The sequence below is a fragment of the Psammomys obesus genome, unplaced genomic scaffold, assembly GCF_907164565.1.
Source record: "Psammomys obesus unplaced genomic scaffold, mPsaObe1.curated_primary_1811, whole genome shotgun sequence".
In the NCBI taxonomy this organism is placed as follows: Eukaryota; Metazoa; Chordata; class Mammalia; order Rodentia; family Muridae; genus Psammomys; species Psammomys obesus.
The window spans coordinates 1,100,299-1,113,264 of record NW_026594014.1 but is presented as its reverse complement, the minus strand read 5'-3'; the positions used below and the strand labels follow the sequence as shown (position 1 = coordinate 1,113,264).

General features: G+C 63.4%; 1 protein-coding gene across 1 annotated transcript in view; it reads right to left on the bottom strand.

Moving 5' to 3' along the window:
- Ptprs (protein tyrosine phosphatase receptor type S) overlaps nucleotides 1-12,693 on the bottom strand; it is a 60,521-nt gene extending 47,828 nt beyond the window's left edge. Inside the window, exon 1 of the mRNA XM_055617744.1 lies at nucleotides 12,605-12,693. The gene's annotated coding sequence lies outside the window, so the exon portion shown is untranslated. The remainder of the gene's footprint in view (nucleotides 1-12,604) is intronic.
- Between the last annotated feature and the right edge of the window lie 273 nt (nucleotides 12,694-12,966).

Sequence of the window (12,966 nt, the reverse complement as noted above, 5' to 3'; positions counted from 1 at the left end):
GCACAGCTGTGCAAAGACCCTGGGCTAGCACCGAGCCTGTTGTGCTGAAAGAGCAGCCAGGAGGTCTGTGCTGCCGGAGTAAAGGGCAGAAGCAGAGGGGCTGCGGGCAGGAAGGATAAGGTGGCAGAGGCAGATGCCTGGGGTGGAGAACACAGGGCTGGTCCCGGCAGAGCTGGTGGAGTTTCCCCAGGGGCTGGTTAGTATAGGATGGAGGGCTGGGAAAGTCCGACCCCAGCGTTGGTGAAGGTGAGCACTAGAGAGGTGTCCTTGAGACCAACCCCATGGGCGCAGGAGCCTGCTGTCACTCTGTCCTTCACCCCCCACCAGGATGCTGCCACCCTTGGGGACGGACACAGGGACAAAATGCGTCAGCGGCTCTTGCAGCTGGGATGTTGGGGTGTAATTTTTGTTTTTTCAAAATAACTTTTCTTCTAATTATGAAACAGTCCCATGCAGGAGAAAACTCACAGACGTCAGCAGAAAGGGGGAAAATAAAAGTTACCCAGAATCCACAGAGCCAGGGCAGAAACAGTGTGCCTGGCTGTGAGCATTCAGTCTTTCCGTGGAATACACACTGAGCACCTACCATGTGCAGGGCTGCTGGGGACATGGTGGAGGGTGGGCCAGGAACCGCCCCTAGATGGCAGAAGATGCGCCCACAGGCTCTGGAGCCAGGGCCCTCGGAACGGGTGAAACCACTGAGTCAGGCACAAAGATCCCACAGGAGGAACAGTCCCTGCAAAGGCCCAGCCTTCCGAGTGCTGGGATGCAGGCGCCAGCCACCACACCCGGTAACACCTTACTCTTGCCATCAGGGTTTGCCTCCTGAGACCTACGGAGGTTCCCATGTCCGTGGCTAGGTTGGGAGATGATGGGGTGACCTCACTCATGATGGGCGAGGTGGGGGGGGGGGACAGGGACCCACGGGTTCGGCTCCTGGGCCGGCTGGGGGGGGGGGTGTCTGCCGAAATGCTGCCCCAGGTGGCGGGAACGACCGCAACCCCATCAGCGTCCACACCCAGGGCAACCAGCCACTTCCACCTTCCACTTCCGAGGAACCGGTCCGCCGGGTGGTTTCCTCCCAACTGCCAGGAGCAGCACAGAATGTGTGACCTGGGGCAGGAGCGTGTTGGAACCAGCAGCCGCGCACGCCCCACCGAGGTCACAGCCTCGAGGGCATGCTGCCCACCGGCCAGCAATTGCTACCCATTAGGTCTGCCCCACCCCATCTGCGGGCACCACTGTCATCTTCCTTTCCTTTGGATAAATCCAATGGCTTTCGGGTATGATTACATCCAGTGACACTGCGCCTCCCAGCCTCCCTCCTCCCTCTCTGCTCCTCCCTGCCTCCCTCTTCCTCTCTGCTCCTCTGTGCCTCCCCCTTCCTCTCTACTTCTCCCACCCTCCCTCCCTCCTCCCTGTCTGCTCCTCCAGCCTCTTCTGATCAGCCAGGTCCTTCCTACCCCAGAGCCTTTGCAGGGCTGTGTCCTCTGCCCTGGGGCTGCCTCACCTCCTCACCATCCACTACACATCCCTGGATTTAATTTCTTTTGTGTAGTTTGAGGATTTTTAACCTCCTCGGTTGTTGACAATCTAACCTAGCTGTGCAAAACATGTAAGCCGAGGCAGATGGCTGCAGCTCCCACCGGCCTCACTCTCCCGACACAGGTTCACAAAACTCCCCATTCCCTAAGAAATCAGAAACAAGGACACAGCTGGGCCACATCTGACACAGAATACCCTTTCTGCCCCTGGAGGGGGCATCGTCCAGACAGACTCTTCTGGCCAGTGTCTCCTAAAAGGTTCACATTAGACGCCAAGTGCATACACCAGGGTGTCAGAGCTCCATGCTCTGGGTGCCTGGACAGCCCCCCAACAGTAACGCTGCATCTGGGGTCCCAGCAGCCTGAGTGTCCAGGGTGTGAGGGCATAGCAATGGCAGCCCTGCTGGGCTGGTGGCTCTGAGCGTCCCTGCAAACCACTGTCCCCAAGTCACAAAGCACGAAAGGCTCAAGGAGACCCCGGGGGCTCTGGGGCCTTAAGAAGCCTCTGCTACTCTCAGTTCCCCTACTTGCGCATGGTGGGGGCACTGGCTCTTTACTGTTGGCTGGGATTGGAGTTTGTGCCGTGAAGTTCTGTGAAGACTGGGGAAACCAAGGAAGGAGTCACAGACATCACAGGGAATGTCCTCCGTGGAGAAGGAGGTGCAGCAGAGGACAGGCAGGCTGTGTGCAAAGGCCCTGAGGTGGGAACAGCCAATCAGAAGAGGGCGGGGGAGGGGCACAGCTCTACGGTAACTCAACAACCATGCCCTGTCCTCTTCCACCCACCATGAACATTTATAAACTGCTTGCTGTATACCAGGCTCTAAAGCCGAAAGCTACCTGCACAGAGCGAAGTGCCACCTCAGGCCTTCTGACGCTCACCTGGCAGTCAAAGTGACACAGCAACACAGGGGTTCCCCAGCAGGAAGAGGAAGGCGACACTCCCACACACAAACCAGGAGATGGTGGGGAGCTGGCCAGGGCCAGCGGATGGGGCTGGAGAGGTGGGTGGGCAGCGCCTGGCTGCAGTCAGACTAGAGGAGCTGTTTCTGTTCTCTGTGTGTGCTCAGTCTCAGGGTGTAGCCCAGGTTGGCCACCACCTAAGTAGAGATCCTCCTGCCTCTGCCTCCTCAGTGAGGGATTAAAGGCAAAGAGCTGTTTTCAAGTAAGGTGAGGAAATAAGCGCCAGGGCAGAGACAAGTGGGGTACCCAGTCGGAGGCACGGGGCGCTGCGGGGGGATGTGGCTGGGGATGGAGGGGGAGGGCTGGGTAGAGAGGGCCAGTGCGGGAAGCTGGCCACACCCACACTCACTACTGCTAGCCTGAGCACAGCAGGCTAGGCAGGAGGGGCGAGTTCATCCCTGTTCAAATGCCGCCGGGGAAGCCCCGGGAAAGAAGAGGCTCTGTGACTGCGACCGTGGTGACAGTCATCCCAGCACTCAGGAAGTTGAGGCAGGAGGACTGCCAGGAACTGGAGGCCAGCCTGGGCTACAGGGCGAGGCCAAGAAAAGAAAGAACGAACGAAAAGCCAACACATAAATGGAAACTGACCCCTCCATCCCCACAGAAACAACTCATTCCCTCTGCCAGCTCCCACCCCCACACTCATAGTGAGAACCCCCAAACCCACACTGAGGGGAGACAGGGGACTCTGGGCTGGGAGACGGCACATGGTGAAGCCTCTGCCAGGCAAGCGCAAAAACCCCAGCACCCACCAGAGAAACCAGGCGTGGGGCATGGGCCGGGACCCCAAGCCTGCAGACAGCCTTGCCAATCAGCAAATCCAGGCCTTTGAGACCCTGCCTCAAAACACGAGGGAGGAGAGAAGTGGGGTAATTGCACTATGATGTTAAAAAATTAAAACTATGTAAAAAGACAAACCCCAAAACCCACCAAGGTGGCAAGGACAGTGGAGGACGATGCCATCCTCAGGACCCACAGGGCAGGAGAGGTTTGATGCCTGGCCCAATTTCTCTGTGGTAGTGGGCACTAGCCACATCTGAGGAGCCCCTGGGGAGATGAGGTTGGGGTTGGGCATCCAGGGGAGATGAGGATGGGGTGAGAGGGTCCTGGGGAGATGAGGATGGGGTTGGGGTCTAGGGAGTCTGAGGAAGAGGGTGGAGGGCTCTGGTGGGATAAAGACTGGGACCCCCTCAGGGATGAGGATGGGGTCAGGGGGTCCTGGGGGATGAGGACATTGGGGCCTGGGAGATGAGGATGGGGCAAGGGGGCCCTGGGGGATGAGGATGGGATGAGGAGATCCTAGGGAGATGAGGATAGGGTGAGGGGCCTCTGGGGAGATGAGGATGGGGTGAGGAGGTCCTGGGGAGAAGAGGATTGGGGTTGGGACCCCTGGGGAATGAGGACGGGGTGGGGCCCTGGCCAGGAGTGAAAGCATATATTCATCAGAATCTGAAACAAAAGCCCCTCAGCCTGTCAGCCCAGCTCCAGCCCGTATGGTAATGAGCGATGAATTACCCACAATGCCCGGCCAAGCGCAAGTGGCTCTTGGCCCGGATCCTAAACTAATTTCTACATGTTCGTGTGTATATAATTTCCCTCCCTCCCTCCCTCCTCTTTCCCCTCATTAGCGAGGAATACAGAGGGAGGCGGGGGGGGGGGGCGCAGAAGGAACCCTGAGTGGAGGCAGGGGGACGCCCACCGAGGGGCCCTGACCAGCAGGCCAGCTGGCATGGGCCTGGGTGCAGACTGGAGGAGGTAGGATGGGCACAGGCTGGGAGCCAAGGGAGGCTGGAAACCACCAAGCCTGAGCTGGCAGCCCCTGGGGTGGGAACAGCCTGGGAGGGGGTGGGCTGTGCTGGGCTCCAGCAGCCTCGGGCTTACTACCCAGACTGTCTGTCCAAGGTGCTCTTCTGAGTCCTCGCTGAGTGCTAGACTAAGTACCTCACTTCGTAGCCTTTGCACCGGTCTCTGAATTGACCCCTGTCCCTCAAACCGCAGTCTCTCCTCCCGATGAGCACCACTCAACTCCCCTCCTTCTCAGCCCAGAGTGCTCCTCAGCTCCCACCCCTTTATGGACCTCAGTTTCCCCCACCGGTACCACCTGCCCCTCTGAAGCACTCTGCTGAACACGCAGACACTGGGTTCGAATCCTGACCTGTGCCCTTGCTTTGCCGCCTCAGCCAGGCAGGTCGGCCTCTCTGAGAGACAATCCAGACTCCTCCACCCAACAGGTGTCCCTGGCCTTCCTGTGCAAGCCTACTGCGAGTCCGTGGGCAGCGCTGCGCCCATCCTCCCCCCCCCCTCTCTCTCAGTGAACTCCTATCCAACCCTCACCTCCGCAGGCAGCCCCCCACCGGCCTGTCAGCTCCTCATGCTTTCCTCAGCCACTTGTGAGTTGGGGAGACTAGAGAGAGGATGTGCTCGCGCCAGCGGCAGTAGATCGGCTTGGAGGCTGCGGACTCACGGTCCTCCGGAAGCAGCGTTCACAGGGAAGCGTGTGTACGCTGTGCCTGTGCACATGTGTGCCGTGCCCGCGGAGGCCGGCAAGGGGCGCAGGCCAGAGCTGAACGCACGGGGGCGGGTCACTGCCGCCTCCCCTCGCCTCTGACTGACCGCGCCTGTGCTTCCCCTGCTGTCCCAGCACCGGCGCCGTGACCTCTCAGGTCAGCAGAGGCACAAATCCACAGGCCTCGGCTGCAGCTGGCAGCAGGGCGGTGGAGGCGGGGTGCCCGCTCCACCAGGAATCCCCTGTGGCTGCACCTGCCCTCGAGTGGTGGGAGAGGGGTTGGAGGCCCTGTCCTCAACCCAGCCTGGAAGGAGACCCAGCCTTCGAGGCGCGCCGACAACTAACTTCCCAGCACAGAGAGGTCTCAACGCTTGCCCGAGGGCACACAGCACTGGCATTCGAGAGATGACACCGAGCCTGGCCCTGGGCGCCAAGCCAAATGCGGGCCAAACACACACACACACACACACACACACACACACACACACACACACCAGCGGGCTGGTGGCCACGTCCTCAGCAACACGTGGGTGGCGGGCTTCCTCAGACATCAAAGGGGGGGATCCCAACAGCAGCTATTTCTGCAGCCGCAGGTCGGCGCGTCACATCCGTTACATCCGTGGGCAGCGCCCGGAACTCGGGATGCGGCTATTTCTGGAGGCCAAGGTGAGAAAGGGGGCGGGAGGAGGAGACTGGCCAGGACCAGAGAGGGATCAGAATACAGAGGTGCAGGTGCTGTCCCTGCCCTCCCCTCCGGGGACAAACGGGTCCTGTGGAGAGGTGTCCTATTGTGCTTGGGGAGAGGAAGACTGCATGTCCTGGGACACAGGACCAGCAGTGCAAAGGCCCTGGGGCAGGACAAGCCTGTGCTGGATGAGCTGGCAGGAGACTGAGGCTTGAGCCGGGAGGGAGGGAAGGAGGTAGGAGGTAGCCGGGGAGGTGGGAGGGGAGGAGAAAGGGAAGAGGGTAAAGGGGAAGAAGGGAGAGTAGAAGGGAAGGGAGGAGGGACGGAGGCCTGGAAGGGCATGGGCTTTGACGTGGGGGAAAGAACAAGACCTGGAGGGCAGTGGGAAGAGGAAGGGGGGAGCTGACTGCGGGGTGAGGGTGAGCATGGTGGGAGGGGCCTTCCTGGGGACACTGGAAACTGCTTTTCTCTTGCCAAGTCCCAGGCCACAAGCTACGACGTGCCCAGGGCCAGGCCTGAGGGTGCTGACAGGCAGGATGGTGGGCGCTGGGGAACAGGGAGGGTCCCCAGGAGCCGATCGCCAATAGCAGGGTCAGCCTGAGCAGGCTCCTTGCCATGTGGCCCTAGACACCTCACATCCCTTCTCGGAGCCAAGACAGAAAGGTCCACAGTCTTCTCCATCGACTGATGGATTTAAGGAGTACTGTGCTTGAAGCACCCACCCAGTACCGCCGGGCTTGGTCCACCTCATAGTCATGAGAACCACCTTCCCAGACAGCACTGGGTCGGAGCTGGTGGCGGCCGTGAGAACCGGGGTTTGGGTGATTCTCCGGCAGGCTCCTCTAAAGCTCCGCCTGAACCTCGGCTCAGAGGCCTCGCAGGAGCCCGGCGTCCAGGAGCCCCGGGGTCCTCCTCCCCGCTTCCTGCTCTTCTCGCTTATTTCCAGAACTCTGCTAGGAGGCGACACGCGCCCGTCACCCTGTCCACGTCCGCAGTCACCAAGGCCACCCACCGTGTCCGGTCCCTTTGGCGCCGCCGACAATTTGTCTCTTTCTCCTCCGTAAACAAATGTCAGGGAAAATAAATAGTTTTTAACAGGCTCATTAATTGAGTTCGGGAAGGAGGCCCCTCCCCCAGATTCTGGCACAGTTGACGAGACCAGAGGGGACACGGGGGGGGGGGGGGCACGGAGGAGACACCGGGAGAGGGAGGGGGACACACAGGAAGAGGGACACAGGAGGACTGAAGGGAGCACGGGAGGGGAGGAGGGGGCAAAGGAGACATGATGGGAGGACAGAGGGGGACGGAAGGGAGGGCAGGAGGGGGACACAGAGCGGGGAGACACAGGAGGGGGTGGAGTGGGAAGGAAGAGGGACATGAAAGGGGGCAGAAGGCATCACAAGGGGGGTCAGCAGGAGCGGACCCCCAATGCCCTCTCCTCTTCCCACTGGGGAAACTGAGGCCTTGGCTCCCTGAACATGCCCCAGTCTTGAACCTGGAGCTTGCTGACTGGCCACACTGTGGGCACCCTGTCTCTGCCCCTCCAGTGCCCAGGTCCCAGGGTCACAGGTTCTGTTGTGAACCCCTCGGACTCACGTTGCCTTTGCCTTGGCCGGATAACCACTAAGTGCAGCTCAGAGAGGACATGAGACCACCTGAGCAATCCCCCTGCATCCGCTTTCACGGCCCTCGGCATAAAGACCGACACCAGGACAACGGCTGGACTGATGCCCCAACGAGAGGGAAAGGTCACGAAGCCATGTGACCGGAGAGAAGCGGAAGAGGTGGTGGAAACCGGCTGCTGACCACGAGGGAAAGTGACCAGAGCCGCTCAGCTACTGTTCCAAGATCACACAGCCCGCAGGGAGCAGGCCAGACCACAGGCTCCTGTCCAAAGAGGAGGAAGGATTCTGTGGGCTCCTCGGTGCTCCCGAAACCACCTTGCCCTAGCCTTCCCACTCCCTTCCTTCCTCGTGCCTCAGTTTCTCCATCTGCAAGGCGCAGGCCCTACTCAAGGGGCCCTGGAACCCTGTGTGCTGGGCTCAGTCCCTGGGGTGCTGACCCTCGGTCACTGGGTGATGGCTCTGCTGGCTGTGTGACCATGGGACAGTCACCAGCCCTCTCTGGCAGGGCCTCCCCCCTCGGCGGCCCCAGTGCCTGTCTAGGGTTCGTGGGAATGTGAGAAGACCAGTATCACAGGCCCCCGGCACCCCTCCCCACCATCACCAGCCCAGTTCCCTGGGGTGAGGTGGACACATCCCACTGCCAGCTGGGGAAACTGAGGCATGGCTCTGTGCATGACCCTGGGGGGAGGGCGCTGCTGGGGAGTAGAGTTTTCTGTTCGTCTCCATTAGGTTTTCTTGATGCCGCAGACCCAGGGAACAGGCAGCCTCACATGGACTGGGGACTGACACGTGATGCAGTGGACATGGGGGTGACACCATCGGGGTTGACAATGATGCTCTTTCATTGTTTGACTCACATAGCCCAAGCTAGCCCAATGTGGCCCAGGATGACCTTGAACTCCTGATCCTCCTGTCTCCACCTGAGTGCTCAGGTGACAATTGGCAACTGAGCAGCTGCCCAGTCCGAGTTTCCTGCCTCAGCTTCCCCTTTTTGCTGCACTGATGGGAGGTTCCTGGCCTACTCTGCTGCACTAGCCCCACTGTGTCCACACTGTGTTGTGTGGCCTGGGGACATCCTCTCCTTCTCTGGGCCATCCTGGGCCTTTCTTTCCCCGCTCAATCGTGGAGAATTCTGGGAAACCAGCCGAAGGTTCCTCCTTGAACTTTTTTTTTATGTGTTTATTTTATCCATTTTGCACACACGTGTGAGACATGGCGGATCTCGCTTCTATCATGTGGATCAAGGAGACTCGAACTCAGGTCGGCAGGCTTGGCAGAATGCGCTTTACCCACTGAGCCGCCTTGAAACCCCCTTTCTGGATGTGGTAGCCCAGGCTAGCCTCACACCCTCTGTACCACCAAGCCCTCCCCTCTAGAAGGCCGCCCCGAAACCCCGAAGCCCGCTGCGGCCATTCCTGCCCACCCCGGGCCCCCCCACCAGGCAGAAGTGGGGTGGCCTGGTTAGGCGCCCAGCGGCCAGGAACGCCCCAGTTTGCAGCGCTGAGTCATCCCTCGCTCTGGAGGGGCTGCGGATGAGGCAGGGGGATGCCAGGGAGCCGCCGAAGCCACGAGGAAGTCTCAAGTGAAAAAGAACAATACCAAGTCACTGCTGCCAGGCAGCGCTGAGCGCCCACCACAAACATTCCCGGCACCCCCTGAGGTGGGCACTGTCCCCTGTGGGGAGAGCACAGAGAGGCCGCTGTCCCCAGGCCACACAGCCAGCAGGCTGCAGACACGGGATCTGAACCTTTGCCCCATCCTTCTTCTGCCTCCCAGAGTGCCACTTGAGAGCTGTGTGGCACGGCCACGGAAGACCCTCTCTGGGCCTGGCTGGCGCCACCGTGCCCGTCACAGCGGCACCACGGTCAACCACATCCTTTTATTTGCTAATCCCAGGTTAATTACGAGCTGAATTCCATTAAACACACACAGGCGTGGGACGCCCAGGAGAAGCCCCACGGAGGGGACATCCGCCCCACAAAGTCATGGAGTGGCTTCCCGCCCCAGGCAGCTTGGGACGAATGTAGGTGGCAGCGAGACACAGAGAGGGCTGGAAACCCAGCCCCGGCTGCACAGCTACGAGCAGGGCACCAGGGAGCAGCGAGATCACCCAAAAGGAAGGGGGTCACAGGCCAAAACCAGGGGACGTTTGGTCCAGCTCCAGGGAATCGGATGGGGGGGGTTGCAGGCACGAAGCAAGGAGGCCAGACCCCGGGGTTGAGCTCAATGACAGGGCCCATGGAGAACTGCAGCAATCCCCAGCCCCAGCTCCATCAGGCGGAGGGGGCAGGGCAGCGAAGAAGGGAGAGGGAGAGAGAGAGAGAGAGAGAGAGAGAGAGAGAGAGGGAGGGAGGGAGGAAGGAAGGAAGAAAAGAGAAAGAAGGAAGGAAGAGAAAGAAGGAAGGAAAGAGAAAGAAAGAAAGAAAGAAAGAAAGAAAGAAAGGAAGAAAGGAAGGAAGAAGAAAAAGAAAGAAAAGGAAGGAAAGAAAGGGAAGAAGGAAAGAAAGGGAGGGAGGAGGAAAGAAGGGAAGAACAGAAAAAAGGCTAAAGTAGACTGCAGTCAACTGTCACCGAGCCTGTGGATGGCGACACGACCCTGAGCAGAGCTGGGCGGCCAGCTGGGCAGGCCTTTGCCCAGGCGTGCAACTCGCCCCGAGACACACCCCCATTTGTGTCCTTTAAGTGATGCATGCTGTGCGCCCTCAGGCCGGGTCACCCTCTCTGGTCACCCTTTGCAAACCGCAGCCTCTGACCCCTCAGGGCAGAGCAGCCCGCGGTGACCCGCCTCAGACAAAGACCCCGAGTCTGTGGTGCTGGCTGCGGCTGCCCTGTCCTTCCCTCCCCCACACCAGCCCAGCTTTGTTTGGGGACCCTCTGGCGAGTCCCGGGGTGGCTGTCGGTGAGCCCTGCGCACCCCCCCTCCAGCACGGCTGAGCCACAGAGGACAGAGGAAGGGCGCCTCCTCCCGCGCCGGATCTGGGCCATCAGGGGCACCGGGAGGCAGCAGCACCCCCCTGCCCTCCCCCCCTCCCCCCGCAAACGCTGGCCCAGAGAGGGTGAGCGCCGAGGAGCGGGAGCCAGGCGGCCTCAGGTGGGACTCCAGGCCGAGGGCCTCCTCCAGGAGCCCCATTACCCCGAAAAGGGGGCCCAGGGCGGCAGACCCTCGCGCTGTCCCCCGGCCCGGCGGCTTTATAATATCTGTCTTCACTTTTAGGCCTCTCACCGGCTGCCCCCACCCCCGTGCCCCTCCTTCCCCCCAGGTGGGACCAGGCGAGCGCGGGGCCACCGGGCATCCTGAAGCCGCACCAGGTGGGCACCGGCGAAGCTACAGGTGCCAGACACCGAGGGACCCAGCGGAGACGGGAAGTCACCCCAGCAGGGGAAACTGAGTCAAGAGGGACACGGGGACTCCCCGATTCCCTGGGGTGGAGACAAGAGACCCAGAAGCCGAACCGGGTCCAGCGTGCAGAGTGTCACGGCCGCGCTGCAGCGTGGGGACGGGTGCGGGTCCCTCCCGAGACGGCCACCCCCCCGAGGGCCCGCCCTCCCACAGCCCCGGAGCAGGCCACGCGGCCACACCCGGCCCGGCTGCGGGCGCCGCCTCCGGGGACTGGCACCTGGCCACAGCCCCCGGCGGCCCTGGGGACACGATGTCACCTCCCTGGCGGGACCCGGCTGCCGAGCTCGCCAGCCAGCCGGGGCTCCCGCGACGGCTCGCTCGCTCTGAGCCCAATTAGAAAGAGGCTCGGGCGATCTCGGTGGAGGGCGCCGCTGCCCTCGGGGGGCTGGCGTGGGGGGGGGGGCCGTCCCCGGAAGAAATGCAGTGTCATGGTGAGGGTGTGTCCCCTCATCCTCCCTGGGGGCCCAGGGGGGACAGGACGGGGCTCGGTGGGTCTCGTGCCGGCGGCGGGAGGGGCAGGAAGGCGGCCAGGGCTGCCTCGCACAGACGCTGTCTGGGACCGAAGTGTCCCCCACTGTCCCGAGTGGGGGCTCGGGCCGGCCGGCCGGGAAGCCGCCCCCAGCTCCAGCTGCCCGCCTGCCACCGCCAAGAACTCAGCTGGCAGAAGGCAGGAGCGGGGACAGAAGGCAGCTGGAGATTGACAGGGGGAGGGACACAAAGAGAGGAGAAAGGACCAGGCCGGGGGAGGGGAGTCCGTGCAAATGGCAGCTCTGGCGAGAGGCGCCGGAGCCGGGGGTCCCAGGCTAGCCCAGACGAAGCACACAGCCCGTTCTCGGCGCCCCAGAGACGGCGGCGCCCGCTGGGGGCACGGAAGCCGGGACCCAGGATCCCGGTGCCGAAAGACGGGCGCGGAGGCTGCGTCCTCAGTGTGACACCTCGGGTCCCCTCTGTCCGGTGGCGTCCGCACTGGGGACACTCCGGAAGTCCCGCCCTGGGCACCGGGATGCCTTTTTACTGGGGGGACCTCCTGGCTCGGGGTGGAAAGTGGGGTGAGGGGAACCCGGGAGGTGACCGTTAGGAGGTCCCTCTGAAGGGAGGATGAAGTGTGTGCGGGTGGGGGTGGGGTGACGGGGAGGTGGGCGCTCGCACCTGCGGCAGGTGTTCGGGGCCACCCGGGGGCGGCTCGGAGGGCGGGGAGAGGGGTAAGGGAGCGGGGCTTTGGGGGTGTGGCCACCCAAAGGATCACAGTTTGCAGGGACGCCGGGGTTCAGGGGCGAGGAGGCTCCACAAAGAGCCGGTAACTTGGCCCCGACCCAGCTCGCGCTGCAACCCGGGGTCCCCTCGCCCGGACCCCCTTTCCACCTGCGCCCCACGCCCCGCCCCCGGTGACGTCACCGCCTCAGCCAGCACGGGGGGCTCCTGGGGTGCGCGGGGCCTCCGGGGGATCCCCACGGTTCCCCCGCCCCTCGAGAGGCTGCCGAGCCCCGAGCCCGTCCCTGGGGGGTCGGGGGGCGCCGGGCCGCGGAAGGGTGGGGCCGGAGCCCCCGGTGAGCCGAGGCCCGCGCGGGGCCGCAGCCCCGGCCCCGACGCCGCATCCCCGCCCGCCTGCGGCAGTCGGCGACCCTGGGCAGCCGCCGGCTCGCCCTCGCGCGTCCCCGTTCCTGCCGGGCCCGAGTACCGCCGGTCCCCGTCCCCGCGGGCCGCATCCCCCGGCCTCCGCGCGTCCTCCGTCCCCAGCCCAGCCGACCCCCCCTCCGCCCCGCTCCTCCCCGCACAACTGCCCCGGGGCTGCGGTCCGGACCCTGCAGAGCACAAAGGCCCGCAAGCCTCGCGGCCCGGCGCCGCCCGCCCCGCCCCGGGTCCCCCCGTGCGCCCCGGTACCTGCGGGCTCCGCATGCTGCTCCCGGCACCGGGTCGGCCCGGGCTCCGGCGGCGGCTCCGCGTGCGCGCGCGGCCCGGGCTGCCTGGCGGGCGGGCGGGGCGAGAACCCACTGCGGCTCGCGCGCCCCCAGCCGGTGACGTCACCCCTGCCGCCGCCGCGGCCGTGCGCGCCACCGCGCATGCGCCCGGAGCGCGGCCCAGTGAGGAGGCGCGGCTGGGTCACGTGCCCGGGAGCCCTTGGAGAGCCGCGCGAGCACGTGGGGCGCGGGGCACGTGGGCCCGGCCTGCCTCCCCGCCACCCTCTTTAAACTCAGGCTCTGTGGTAGCCCAGGCTACCCTCGAGCGCACGGCGTGGCCGTGGA